The following is a 12,326-nucleotide window of genomic DNA, read 5'->3' as shown; positions in this document are numbered from 1 at the left end:
TTTCCCACTGCCAATCAGGAGTGCCAAGGGTAAGCTGTATTCTCACTGAGAACAGACCAGAGCTGGTAATGGGAGCCCGTGTCATCACACGGGCATTCTCTTAAGAGAAACGGATGGAGAGAATGGAAAGGCCAGAAGACGGAAGCATAGGTGTCCCCAGAGGACGACCGACCGGGTGTCGAAGCCCCTGGCTCCGGAGACAAGAGGCTCCATCACTTCAGCATCTGCAGGGACAGGGCCCCTCTGCTGCTCAGGCGTGGGCAGCGGGCCGAGGGTGGGGACAGAGTGCAGGCGGGAAGGCTCACCGTGGGTCCCAGGGCGCGGTGGCCTGAGTGATGCACTAGGGAGCGTGCATGTGCACGCTTGTGTGTGGGAGCTTTTTATGTTAGTCAACACTTTTATTATTCATATATCCATAGAAACAAGAATGTAGCAAGGGGAGGTGGGAGGGAGATTCAAGAGGGAGGGCACACATGTACACCTATGGCTAATTTATGTCGATGTATGGCAGAAATCAAACCAATATTGTAAAGCAATTATCCTTCAGTTAAAAAGAACATAGCAAGGTGGTCAGGAAAGTATGAAAAAAAGATTTCTCATAGAGATTTATAATCTCCCACCATCATCAGATCTTCCCCCCAGCATCAGGCCCTCCCCCAGTATCAGGCCCTCCCCCCGGCATCAGACCCCCCCAGCATCAGACCCTCCCCCAGCATCAGACCCCCTCCCCCAGCATCAGACCCTCCCCCCGGCATCAGACCCTCCCCCGGCATCAGACCCCCTCAGCATCAGACCCTCCTCCCAGCATCAGACACTCCCCCCAGCATCAGGCCCCCCCCAGCGTCAGGCCCTCCCCTCAGCGTCAGGCCCTCCCCCAGCGTCAGGCCCTCCCCTCGGCGTCAGGCCCTCCCCCCGGCGTCAGGCCCTCCCCCCGGCGTCAGGCCCTCCCCTCGTCCAGCGTCAGGCCCTCGTCCAGCGTCAGGCCCTCGTCCTGCATCAGGCCCCCCCACGCAGCATGAGCTGTGGCAGCCCCAATTGTCTGACGCTCCTGAGTGCACTCACGCAGCCCCAGAGCAGCAGGAACAATAGTTCTTGCGGGAGATGCATTTTTAGGAATCACCTGCCGCGGAACAGCAGCAGCTGGGGTCTGCTTCAGGCCAAGGAGAGGCAAAGAGGCGCCTGTGCCAGAGGCAGTGGTGGGCGTAGGCATGCTCCCTGCTCTGCTTCCTCCCCGTGGGGATTTTGCTCTCCTGCTCTTCACACGTGGTCACTCAAGGGCCCCAGCGCTGTGTCCTTCCAGATTCACAGTCTCCTTGATACCTCAAGCCAAGTCCTGAGTTGCGTCCCAGTCCTACGTGGCAGAGGGCTGGGAACACCCAAGCTCAAGGGCTGAAAGGATCCCAGGGGGACAGCCGGGCCCCAGCGGGAGGCAGGGCAGGGGATGAGGGTGGCCGCCCACAGAGGGCCCCGCAGCAGCACTGGGAGGAGAGCAGGGATGCCTTCGCTCACCTGGGACGTTGCCAGGCCTCAGCACTCAGAAAGGTTACCGCCAGCAGCTCTGAGGACGCAGGAAGCCCAGTGAGTGACACCACCCCACTCAGGCCATGTGCGTGGGCACTGCTGACCATGGCCTCGGTTTTCACTCTGGTTCTAACTGTCCCTCCAAGGGCTGACGGGCTCCCCTTCCGAATGGCACAGGTGCTTTATGCAGATGAACGCATCCCTGCTTGTTTCTGTCGGCCCTGTTGCCGGTCATCCGTGTGTTTCCCTCTTTACAAGCTGTGCTTGCTGATCTTCCAGTTTAATTTAGGAGCAGCCCTTATTTTCTGCATTTCCTAGTTCTCAGGGTTCACAGGGGCTTTCCAGGTGGCGCTAGAGGTAAAGATCCTGCCTGCCAATGCAGGAGATAACGAGACACATGGGTTCGATCCTTGGGTCGAGAAGATGCCCTGGAGGAGGGCATGGCAACCCACACCAGTATTCTTGCCTGGAGAATCCCATGGACAGAGGATCTAGTGGGCTACAGTCCCTGGGTCGCAGAGTCCGACAACGATTGAAGCAAGTTAGCACACACACAGATTTCAGTTCAGTCGCTCAGTCGTGTCCAACTCTGCCACCCCATGGACTGCAGCATTCCAGGCTTTCCTGTCCTTCACTATCTCCTGGAGTTTGCTCAGACTCATGTCCATTGAATCAGTGATGCCATAAAACCATCTCATCCTGTTGCTCCCTTTTCCACCCGCCCTCAGTCTTTCCCAGCATCAGAGTCTTTTCCAATGAGTCAGGTCTTACCAGGTGGCCAAAGTATTGGAGCTTCAGCTTCAGCATCAGTCCTTTCAATGAATATTCAGGGTTGATTTCCTTCAGGATTGACTGGTTTACTCTCCTTGCAGTTCAAGGGACTCTCAAGAGTCTTCTCCAGCTCCACAGTTCGAAAGCATCAGTTCTTCAGTGCTCAGCCTTTGTTGTGGTCCAACTCTCACATCCGTACATGACTACTGGAAAAACCATAGCTTTGACTAGACGGACCTTTGTCAGCAAAGTGATGTCTCTGCTTTTTAATACACTGTCTATGATTGTCATAATTTTTCTTCCAAGGAGCAAGCATCTTTTAATTTCATTGCTACAGCCACCATCTGCAGTGATTTTGGAACCCAGGAAAATAAAGTCTGTCACTATTTGCATGGTTTCCTCATCTATTTGCCATGAAGTGATGGGACCAGATGCCATGATCTTAAGTTTTTTGAATGTTGAGTTTAAAGCCAGCTTTTCCACTCTCCTCTTTCACCTTCATCAAGAGGCTCTTCCTCTTCAGTTTTTGCCATAAGGATGGTGTCATCTGTGTATCTGAGGTTATTGATATTTCTCCTGGCAATCTTGATTCCAGCTTGAGCTTCATCCAGCCTAGCATTTCGCATGATGTACTCTGCATATAAGTTAAACAAGCAGGGTGGTAATATACAACCTGTCGCACTCCTCTCCCAATTTGAACCAGTCTGTTTTTCCATGTCCGGTTCTAACTGTTGCTTCTTGACCCACATACAAGAAGTTTCTCAGGAGGCAGGTAAGATAGTCTGGTATTCCCATCTCTTTAAGAATTTAGAGAATTTAAATTTCATGCAGGGTTAACAAGTGTGAAATTTAAAACCGTGGAGTGTCCTTCTCATCTTACATTTCCCTTTTTGCCTGACCAAAGCCAAGAAGGCCTCGAGTATCTGAAAGCTTCTGGAAACAGTCATCCATGATTCATGAGCTGTAGGTGTTTTATTACAACTTGATTCACTGATTCCGCTTATGCCTTAAAAATATGTCAGTTGAGCAATTCTGAAAGAAAGCAATAAGGAGATGTGACTGTAGATTTGCTTTTCTAAGAAAGCTCGTTAGCCACGTGTCTTAGGTCTGCTCCACTCACGGCCGGCGCCCAGGACTGCCCCACCACGGAGATGGGAGGGGACTCACACTGCAGTCCAGGTGCGGTCCCATTAAAAAACTCACCATTGAAAACTATGTTAGGCTACTATATCCTCATAAGTGCTGCCTGTAAGTTTCTCTAAATTTCACATCATGCATTTTTGAGGTCTGTTGTTTCTTTAGTTGCTAAGTTGTGTCTGACTCTTTGCGACCCATGGACTGCAGCCTGCCAGGCTCCCCTGTCCTTCTCCAGGCAAGAATACTGGAGTGGGTTGCCATTTCCTTCTCCAGTGAACCTTCCTGACACCGGGATGGAACTTGATTCTCCTGCATTGGCAGGCAGATTCTTTACCGCTGAGCCACCAGGGAAGCCCATATTTGAGGTCACTGTGGTTTTGGTTTTTGATCTTTGCCTTTTGCTAAGTCCTCACTTCCCCCACGATGGGTTTTCAGGGTATCAAGAAGGGTCTGCCTTCCCTGTAATCTTGGCAGGCAGGTAGGTGGGGGTCCACAGCTACTGTCTAGCCACCCACGCGCCCTTCAGTACATTTCTGAATGTCTCAAACCCTTTTGTCTCTTACGCGTCCTTGACTTCATCCCTTGGTGAGAATGAGTAGCCGGTGACTTCGCTGTTTCGTGTCCTGGCCTCGGCGGGGCACCTTTTCAAGACCTGTGGTCCAGGCCAGCGCTGTGTGCAGCCTGATATGCAGTGTACACAGTGGGAAACAAGCAGGGCCCGGTTCTGGCGGAGGTTTGAGGGGAGAATCTGTTCTCTCTTCTTCCAGCGTTTCCTCTCCTCTGATCTGTCTTCACGTGGCCTCTCCCCAACATGTCTTATCTTCTGTCTCTTATAGGAAGACTTGTCATTGGCCCACCCGGCTAATCCCAGACCATCTCTTCTCAAGAGCCTTCTTCATTCCGTCTACAAAGACCACTTTTCCAAATTAATGCACATCCACAGGTTCCAGAGATTTGCACCTCCAAGTGTCTTTGTGGGGTCACGACCATGTGAAATTCTGGAGGGGACCCTGCCCTAGAGATCCTGGGATGGGTAGGACTGGCCCCTCCCAGGGATTCATCCCGTGAAGGGCGCTGTGAGAGCTTGGGCCGGCTGGGACTCGAGGGGAAGGAGCTTCCAGAACACTCGCCTCGAGAAGGACGTGATGGGTGTGGCGGAGACCAGCCAGGAAGAACGCAGAAAATACTCTAAATAAAGAAATTGACCCTTTGCATGCCAACAGGTTTGACTGGTAGGAGAGCTAATCTTTCAACTTGAACGTGCAGAGCAATGCAAGCTGCAAAGGGAGACGGGCGGGGAGGTGATCTGCCCTTTGATGGAGTGATTTGGGGACTCCCCTGGTGGTCCAGGGGTTCCAACTCTTGTGCTTTCACTTCTGAAGTTGGGGTTCAACCCCCTGGTCCGGGAGCTAAAGTTCCACCGCCTGTGTGGTGCAGCCAAAAATGTTACAAAACAAATCAGATACAAAATAGAATAAAATGATTTCCACAAAGTGTGGCACAGACTAAAGTTTTTTTAATGAAATAAAATGTTATTTTAAAATGAAAACAATGTAACTGAGAGATTATAGTATTATACAACCTACTCTTGCCTGGAGAATCCCATGGATGGAGGAGCCTGGTGGGCTACAGTCCATGGGGTCACGAAGAGTTGGACACGACTGAGCGACTTCACTTTCACTTTTCACTTTCATGCACTGGAGAAGGAAATGGCAACTCACTCCAGTGTTCTTGCCTGGAGAATCCCAGGGACGGGGGAGCCTGCTGGGCTGCCATCTATGGGGTCGCACAGAGTCGGACACGACTGAAGCGACTTAGCAGCAGGGCCTAAGAGATCTTAGTCTTCAATTCTCCAACACCTTATCTTCTTGTTAATGTTTTATTTAATCAAAGTAATAGCATGTACGTCACTTAAAGTAAAACACCAATGACCCCACTCTCTTACTTCTGCTTCTCTGGTCCATGTGCAACTATTTCCTAACTATTTCCTCTGCTTGCTTCCTTACCCCTAAATAATTTGTGCTTAACGTAGCCTCTTGATTCACAATTTTCAAATTCACAATTTTCCTTTTTTATTTTTCAAAAATTATTTGGGGCTGCCCTGGTGGTCCAGTGGGTGAGAATCTGCCTGCCAATGCAGGGGACACGGGTTCAATCCCTGGCCCAGGGAGATCCCACATGTGGACAGACAGCTAAGCCCATGAGCCGCAACTGTTGAGCCCAAGCTCGAGAGCCTGGGAGTCGCGACTACGGAGCCCATGCACCGAAACTACCGAAGCCCGTGCTCCCTACAGCCTATGCTTGGCACCAGGGGACGCCACTGCAACGAGAAGCCTGTGCTCTGCAACTAGAGAAAGCCTATGAGCAGCAACCAAGACCTAGCATAGCCAAAACAAGCAAAATTATTTTTAAAGTTTTATTTGTCTCATTATTTATTTGACTGCGCCAGGTCTTAATCACAGCATGTGGGACCCAGTTCCCTAACCAGGGGTCCTGCATTAGAATCGTGGAGACTTACTCACCGGACCCCTAGTGAAGTCCCTATACCAATTTAAACTTTGCCTATTGCCAACTCTTTATGGTAGAAGGAAACGGCAGCATTCCTATGCCCACCCCCCAACCTACCAACACAGTTAAGTCAAAGTTGTTGATCAAATCCATGTTCACTGTTTCCATGAATAAGGCTGTAAATTTTATTTATTGCCAAGTCAAGTGGATTACCGTAATTACAACAAAACAAAGGCGTGTAGTAAGACTGGGAGGGATTGGGGGCAGGAGGAGAAGGGGACGACAGAGGATGAGATGGCTGGATGGCATCACTGACTCGATGGACGTGAGTCTGAGTGAACTCCGGGAGTTGGTGATGGGCAGGGAGGCCTGGCGTGCTGCGATTCATGGGGTCGCAAAGAGTCAGACACGACTGAGCGACTGAACTGACCTGAACTGAAGACTGTATTCCGAGGTATTTACAGATGAAATAATACAGTGCCTGGCGTTTGCTTTAAAATAATCTTGAGGCAGGGATAGGTCAGGATACGGATCAAACAAAACTGACTGTGTGGGTGGATGATTGTTAAAGATGAGTGATGGATTCATGAGGGTTCATTACATTACTCTATTTTTGCATTTGTGTGAAGTGTTTTATAATAGCAAGAATTTAAAATTTTGGGGACGCTCTCCGGGTGATGAACTGTCTCAGTCTGGACTAGATGTCTGGAAATTGCTTTTGGCCCTCACTTTAGAGTGTAATTTAGCCCAGTTTTAAACGTTTATCTGCCACCCACAGTGGAAAACATTTTATACCACAGCTCAGCATGTACACATACATTTCATCAATCCTACTGGGACCGTTTATTTCACATTTTTTACCTGTGAAGTCAGGTCATGTCTTACAAACAATGACATCATCTTAGTATGTGGGACTTCCCTGGTGGTCCAGTGTTCAAGAGTCCATGCTTCCAACACAGGGGACACGGGTTCTATCCTTGGTCGGGGAACTAAGACCCCACATGTCTTATCTGTTGCTCAGTGGCGAAGTCGTGTCTGACTCTTTGTGACCCCATGGACTGCAGTGTGCCAGGCTCCTCTGTCCTTCACTATCTCCTGGAGTTTGCTCCAATTCATTTCCACTGAGTCATGCTATCCAACCATCTCATTCTCTGCCACTCCCTTCTCTTTTGGCCTTCAATCTTTCCCAGCAACAGGGTCTTTTCCAGTGAGTCGCTTCTTTGCATCAGGTGGCCAATGTACTGGAGCTTCAGCTTCAACCTCAGTCCTTCCGATGAATCAGTTCAGCTGCTCAGTCGTCTCCGACTCTTTGCGACCCCATGGACTGCAGCATGCCAGTGAATATTCAGGGTTGATTTCCTTTCGGATCAACTGGTTTGCTCTCCTTGCAGTCCAAGGGTCTCCCAAGAGTTCTCTAGCACCACAATTTGAAAGCAACAATTCTTTGGTTCATCTTGGGCTTGGCCAAAAAATAAGTAAATAAATAAAGGAAAGAAACACAGTGTGTGACAGAAGGCCAGCTAGGCTGCAGATCTACCTCCTCTCACGGAGAGGTGGAGTCTTAATCCTTCCTCCACCCCCGACCCCTTAAGCCTGGGCTGGACTGTGACTTGCCTGGTTGACCAAGACAATGTAGCAGGTGGGATGTTCACGGACCTCTGGGGCAAGGTCAGCAGAAGCCTTGCAGAAACCAGCCACCAAGTAAGAAGTGCAACTACCCAGGACTGCTGGGATGTAAGGAAGCCCCAGCTAGCCGCATGGAGCGCCGTGGAGAGTGAGAGTCCCGGAAGCCCCTGCCAGCCTATTGGGAGCAAAGAAGCCAAGCTGGACATTCCTGTTCCTGAAGACATGACGGGGAAAAGAAATGAGGGGCTCACCCAGTAGTCAGAGCCAAGGCCTCCGACACGCGGCCCCAGTCAGTTCATCCAGCGACAGCCAACCATCCCGGCCGAGGCTTCAGTGGGTCAAGAGCCACCCCCTGTTGCTGCTGTGTGCGCTCAGCCACTCAGTCATGTCCGACTCTTTGCGACCCCATGGACTGTAGCCCACCAGGCTCCTCTGTCCATGGGATTCCCCAGGCAAGAATCCTGGAGTGGGATGCCATGACCTCCTCCAGGAGATCTTCCTGACCCAGGGATCAAACCTGCCTGTCTTGCATCTCCTGCATTGGCAGGCAGATTCTTTACCACTGAGCCACAAGTCTCCCCTGCCCTTTCCAAATTCCCAAACCATGAAGTTTCAGCATAAATTGGTGGTTATTGTCCACTATGAACTTTTGGAATGCCTTATTACACAGCAATAGATAATTGGAACTATTATGTATCAAATGAACTCAGATTTTCTATTCTGCCGTCTTATATACATTTTTATGCTGTTTTCCTCCCCCAGAAAATTGATTTCACAATTCCCTAAAAGATCACCATCTGCTATCTTATCTGTTGCTTTGTAAAAATCCACCCCAAAACAGCAATAAAAAAAGTGATCTCTTGTTTCTCTTGATTCGGGGGGACTGGCAATCTGGGTGGTTCTCCTGCCCGTCTTCCCTGGAACCACTCATGTGATGGCAGTCACCTGGCAGCTCTTCTGGGGCTGGAAAGTCCAAGACGGCCTCAGTCAAGGACCTGAGAGCTGGCACTGACTTTTGGCTGGGAGGCCTGGATTCTCATCCTGTGGCATCTCTTTCACTCCAGAAGGCTATATTGGACTTCTTCACAGCAACATTGTCTCAGGTTCCAAGGTTCCAAGACCAGAAGTAGCAAGGCACCTCGAGGGCTGGATCCTTAATGCTGTATTTAGAATCCATACAAGGGGACTTCCCTGGCGGTCCAGTGGTTAAGACGACATGGTTCCACTGCTGGGGTCATGAATTTGATTCCTGTTTGGGGAATCTGATCCCTGTTTGGGGAATCTGATCCCTGTTTGGGGAAGAGCACTGCATCTTCAACTTGACTGTTGTTTAGTTGCTCAGTCATATCCGACTCTTTGACCCCATGGACTGCAGCACGCCAGGCTTCCCTGTCCTTCACCAACACCTGGAACTTCCTCACACTCATGTCCATTGAGTTCATGATGCCACCCAACAATCTCGCCATCTGTCATCCCCTTCTCTTCCTGCCTTCAGTCTTTCCCAGCATCGGGGTTTTTTCCAATGAGTCAGGTCTTTGCATCAGGTAGCCAAAGTATTGGAGCATCAGTTTCAGCATCAGTCCTTTCAATGTATATTCAGGGTTGATTTCCTTTAGCATTGATTGGTTTGATCTCCTTGCAGTTTAAAGGACTCTCAAGAGTCTTCTCCAGCACCACAATTCAAAAGCATCAGTTCTTCAGTGCTCAGTCATTTTACGGTCAAAATCTCAGATCTGTGCCTAACTACTAGAAAAACTATAGCTTTGACTAGATGGACCTTGTCAGCAAAGTGATGTATCTGCTTTTTAATATGCTGTCTAGGCTTGTCACAGCTTTCCTTCTGAGGAACAATTGTCTTTTAATTTCATGGCTGTAGTCACAGTCTGCAGTGATTTTGGAAATCTGCCAGTGTTTCCACTTTTTCCTCTTCTATTTGCCATGAAGTGATGGGATCTTAGCTTTTTGAATTTTGAGTTTTAAGCCAGCTTTTTCACTTTCCTCATCCACCCTCATCAAGAGGCTCTTTAGTTCTTCTTTGCTTTCTGCCATTAGAGTGGTATCATCTGCATTTCTGAGGTTGTTGATATTTCTCCCTGCAATCTTGATTCCAGCTTGTGATTCATTTAGCCCAGCATTTCGCATGAGGTACTCTGCATAGAAGTTAAATAAGCAGGGTGACTATGTACAGCCTTGTCATACTCCTTTCCCAATTTTGAACCCGTCAGTTGTTCCATGTCCGGTTCTAATAACCTCCTTAGGGTTGGTGAATTTGCCAGACAGCTCAGAGAACTCGGGGAAACATGTTACCTACTAGATCACAGGTTGATTTTAAAAGGTGATAAACTCAGGATCTGCCAGATGGAAGAGAGGCACAGGCAAGCTGTGAGGAGGGGTTCAGGGCTCCCATGCTGTTTGAACGCCGCTGTCCCCACATCTGCACGTGTTCACCAAACCAGAAGTTCCCAGAATCCGTCCTTGTGGGTCTTTATGGAGGGCTCATCACACACCCATGATTGATGAACTCATTGGCCATTGGTGATGAATTCAACCCACAGTCCTTCTCTTTTCCCCTCCCCAGGGCTCAAGGTTGGGACTGAATTTCCAGCTCTCTAATCACATAGAAGGCTGTCCTGGCAACCAGCCCATCCTTAGGTGCTTTCCAAAGTAACCTCATTCATACAACAAGAGACACTTTGTTCCTCACTCCACAGAGGAACTGAAGGAGGTTCAGTGCAGCAGGAGTGTGGTGACAGAGGGGGGCAGTGAGTGAGATGGAGCCAGGTCATGTAGACAGTGGGAGGGCACCGCAAGGACCTTGGTCTTTTTTCTCAAAGAAATGGGGGGACTTCCTCGGTGGTCCACTGGCTAAGACTCTGCACTCCCAATGCAGGGGGCCTGAGTTTGATCTCTGGTCAGGGAACTAGATTCCGCATGCCGGAAAAAAAAAAAAAAGATTCTGCATACTGCAATGAATATCAACGATCCTATATGCAGCAAGTAAGACCCAGTGCAGCCAAATAAGTAAATATTAAAAAAAAAAATAAGTGGGAAGTCCTTGGATGAGATTAAGCAGAGGGGAGAAATCATAGAGTTTGTATTGTAATGAAATCCCTCGGGCTGCTGAGTCGAGAATGAATGGGAAGAGGGCCAGGTAGGAGCCGAGGATGGACAAGTCAGGCAAATGGGTGGTGGCAAGTAAGATGGAGAGAGGTGAATAGACACAAGATGCATTTATAAAGTTAAATTGTCAGGTTTGAGGATGGATAGGGGGTATGGGGTGGCGAAGGCAAGGTCAGAGGTGAAAGGATAATTTTTTGAAAGATAAAATCATGATTTTCTACACATATAAAATGAATGCATATCAAAGATTTTATTTCACTTAATAATAAATGAAGCACTAAGATGTTACAACTTGTTCAAAGGAGAAGTGAAGGGAATGCTGAAATGAATTTGCAAAAAAACGGTCTATCCACAGGGCAATGTCAGTTGTATTTTACTGGACACAGCTAATTGGCCTTTCTACGGACAAGAATTATTTGCACTGCTGTCTGTTTCCTACAGGTTAACTTCTGCCTCTATAGATGAGTGGAATAATCTAGGCAAAATTTTTTTTATTTTAAAGGCACACATCCCGAAGAATCATGATTATCAGAGCCTTCAGTGTTCTCTTAAAAGAATATCTAATCATTCCTTTTTCCCATTCTAAAGTATGGATTTTTTTTTCTTTTAGAGAGCTAATGGGCAGCTGCTTTATAACACATGGAGCTCAGCTCGGTGCTCTGTGCTACCCTAGAGGGCTGGGAAGGTGGGAGGTATGGTGGTGAGGGTTGGAGGGTCGGGGGGAAAACACACCAAGACTGCAGTGGGAGAGTGAGAATATGGCTGTGAACTTGGTTCTTTTGAGATGCCCATGACATGTCAAGGTGAGCTCCAAGAAGAGATGCTGGAGAGATGGCTTTTGAGCTGGAGGTTGAGGAGTAAGCAAGGTAAAAACATAAAAAGGCAGGAAGGCCATTGGGGAAGAGGGAGGGATCCAAGCAAGGCACAGAGGCGGGAAAGAATGGGGTATGCATCTGAAGCACTGAGGCCAGACAGACAAAACGCAAGTGTTTTCACTTCCAACATTATGACAGTGAACGCTGTGTGCGATCAGGCATCAAACTAACTCCTTGGTGATGATGATTGAAAAAAATTGGGAGAGTTGTGAGTTTGGGGCAAAGTGAGTACAGCCCAGGAGACAGCCTTTTAAGTATCTCTGAGGAACTGCTCCAAAGTGGGGAGGGAAGTCAGTATATATATCATTTTAAGTAAAGGGTGGGTATGTGAAGTCAAATACACTCTTTGGCAGAGGACTTGCTAGTCACAAGGAACAGATGTGCCTGTTAATAAAATTAGTGCTTTTCTGGGTATGAAAGGATGCAAGAAATTAGGTTCAGAAAGTCTTCTCCTGAAAATATCTAATGATCTGAAGGTCTGCTCTCCAAGTTTTTCCCAGAGCACAGAGGACCTCATTCTTTTTTTGCCTCAGGGCCTTTGCACAGACTCTTTTCTTGCCTGGAAAATTCTTCCTTTCCTTGTTTACTTCTATTTGGCTTTCATATATCAGCTCCAATGTTAATCGCTGGAAGAAGCCTCTGATCTGCTGAAGGAGTTGGGATCCTACCTTCTCTCCAATCTAACCTTGATATTTTCTAGAGCATCTGTCTTATTTCCTTAGTTTATATGTACTTGATTAATGTCTGACTCCTCTTCTAGGTTGAAAG

The sequence above is a fragment of the Bubalus kerabau genome, chromosome 5 (genome assembly GCF_029407905.1).
Source record: "Bubalus kerabau isolate K-KA32 ecotype Philippines breed swamp buffalo chromosome 5, PCC_UOA_SB_1v2, whole genome shotgun sequence".
Classification (NCBI taxonomy): domain Eukaryota; kingdom Metazoa; phylum Chordata; class Mammalia; order Artiodactyla; family Bovidae; genus Bubalus; species Bubalus kerabau.
This window is presented reverse-complemented; position numbering follows the sequence as displayed.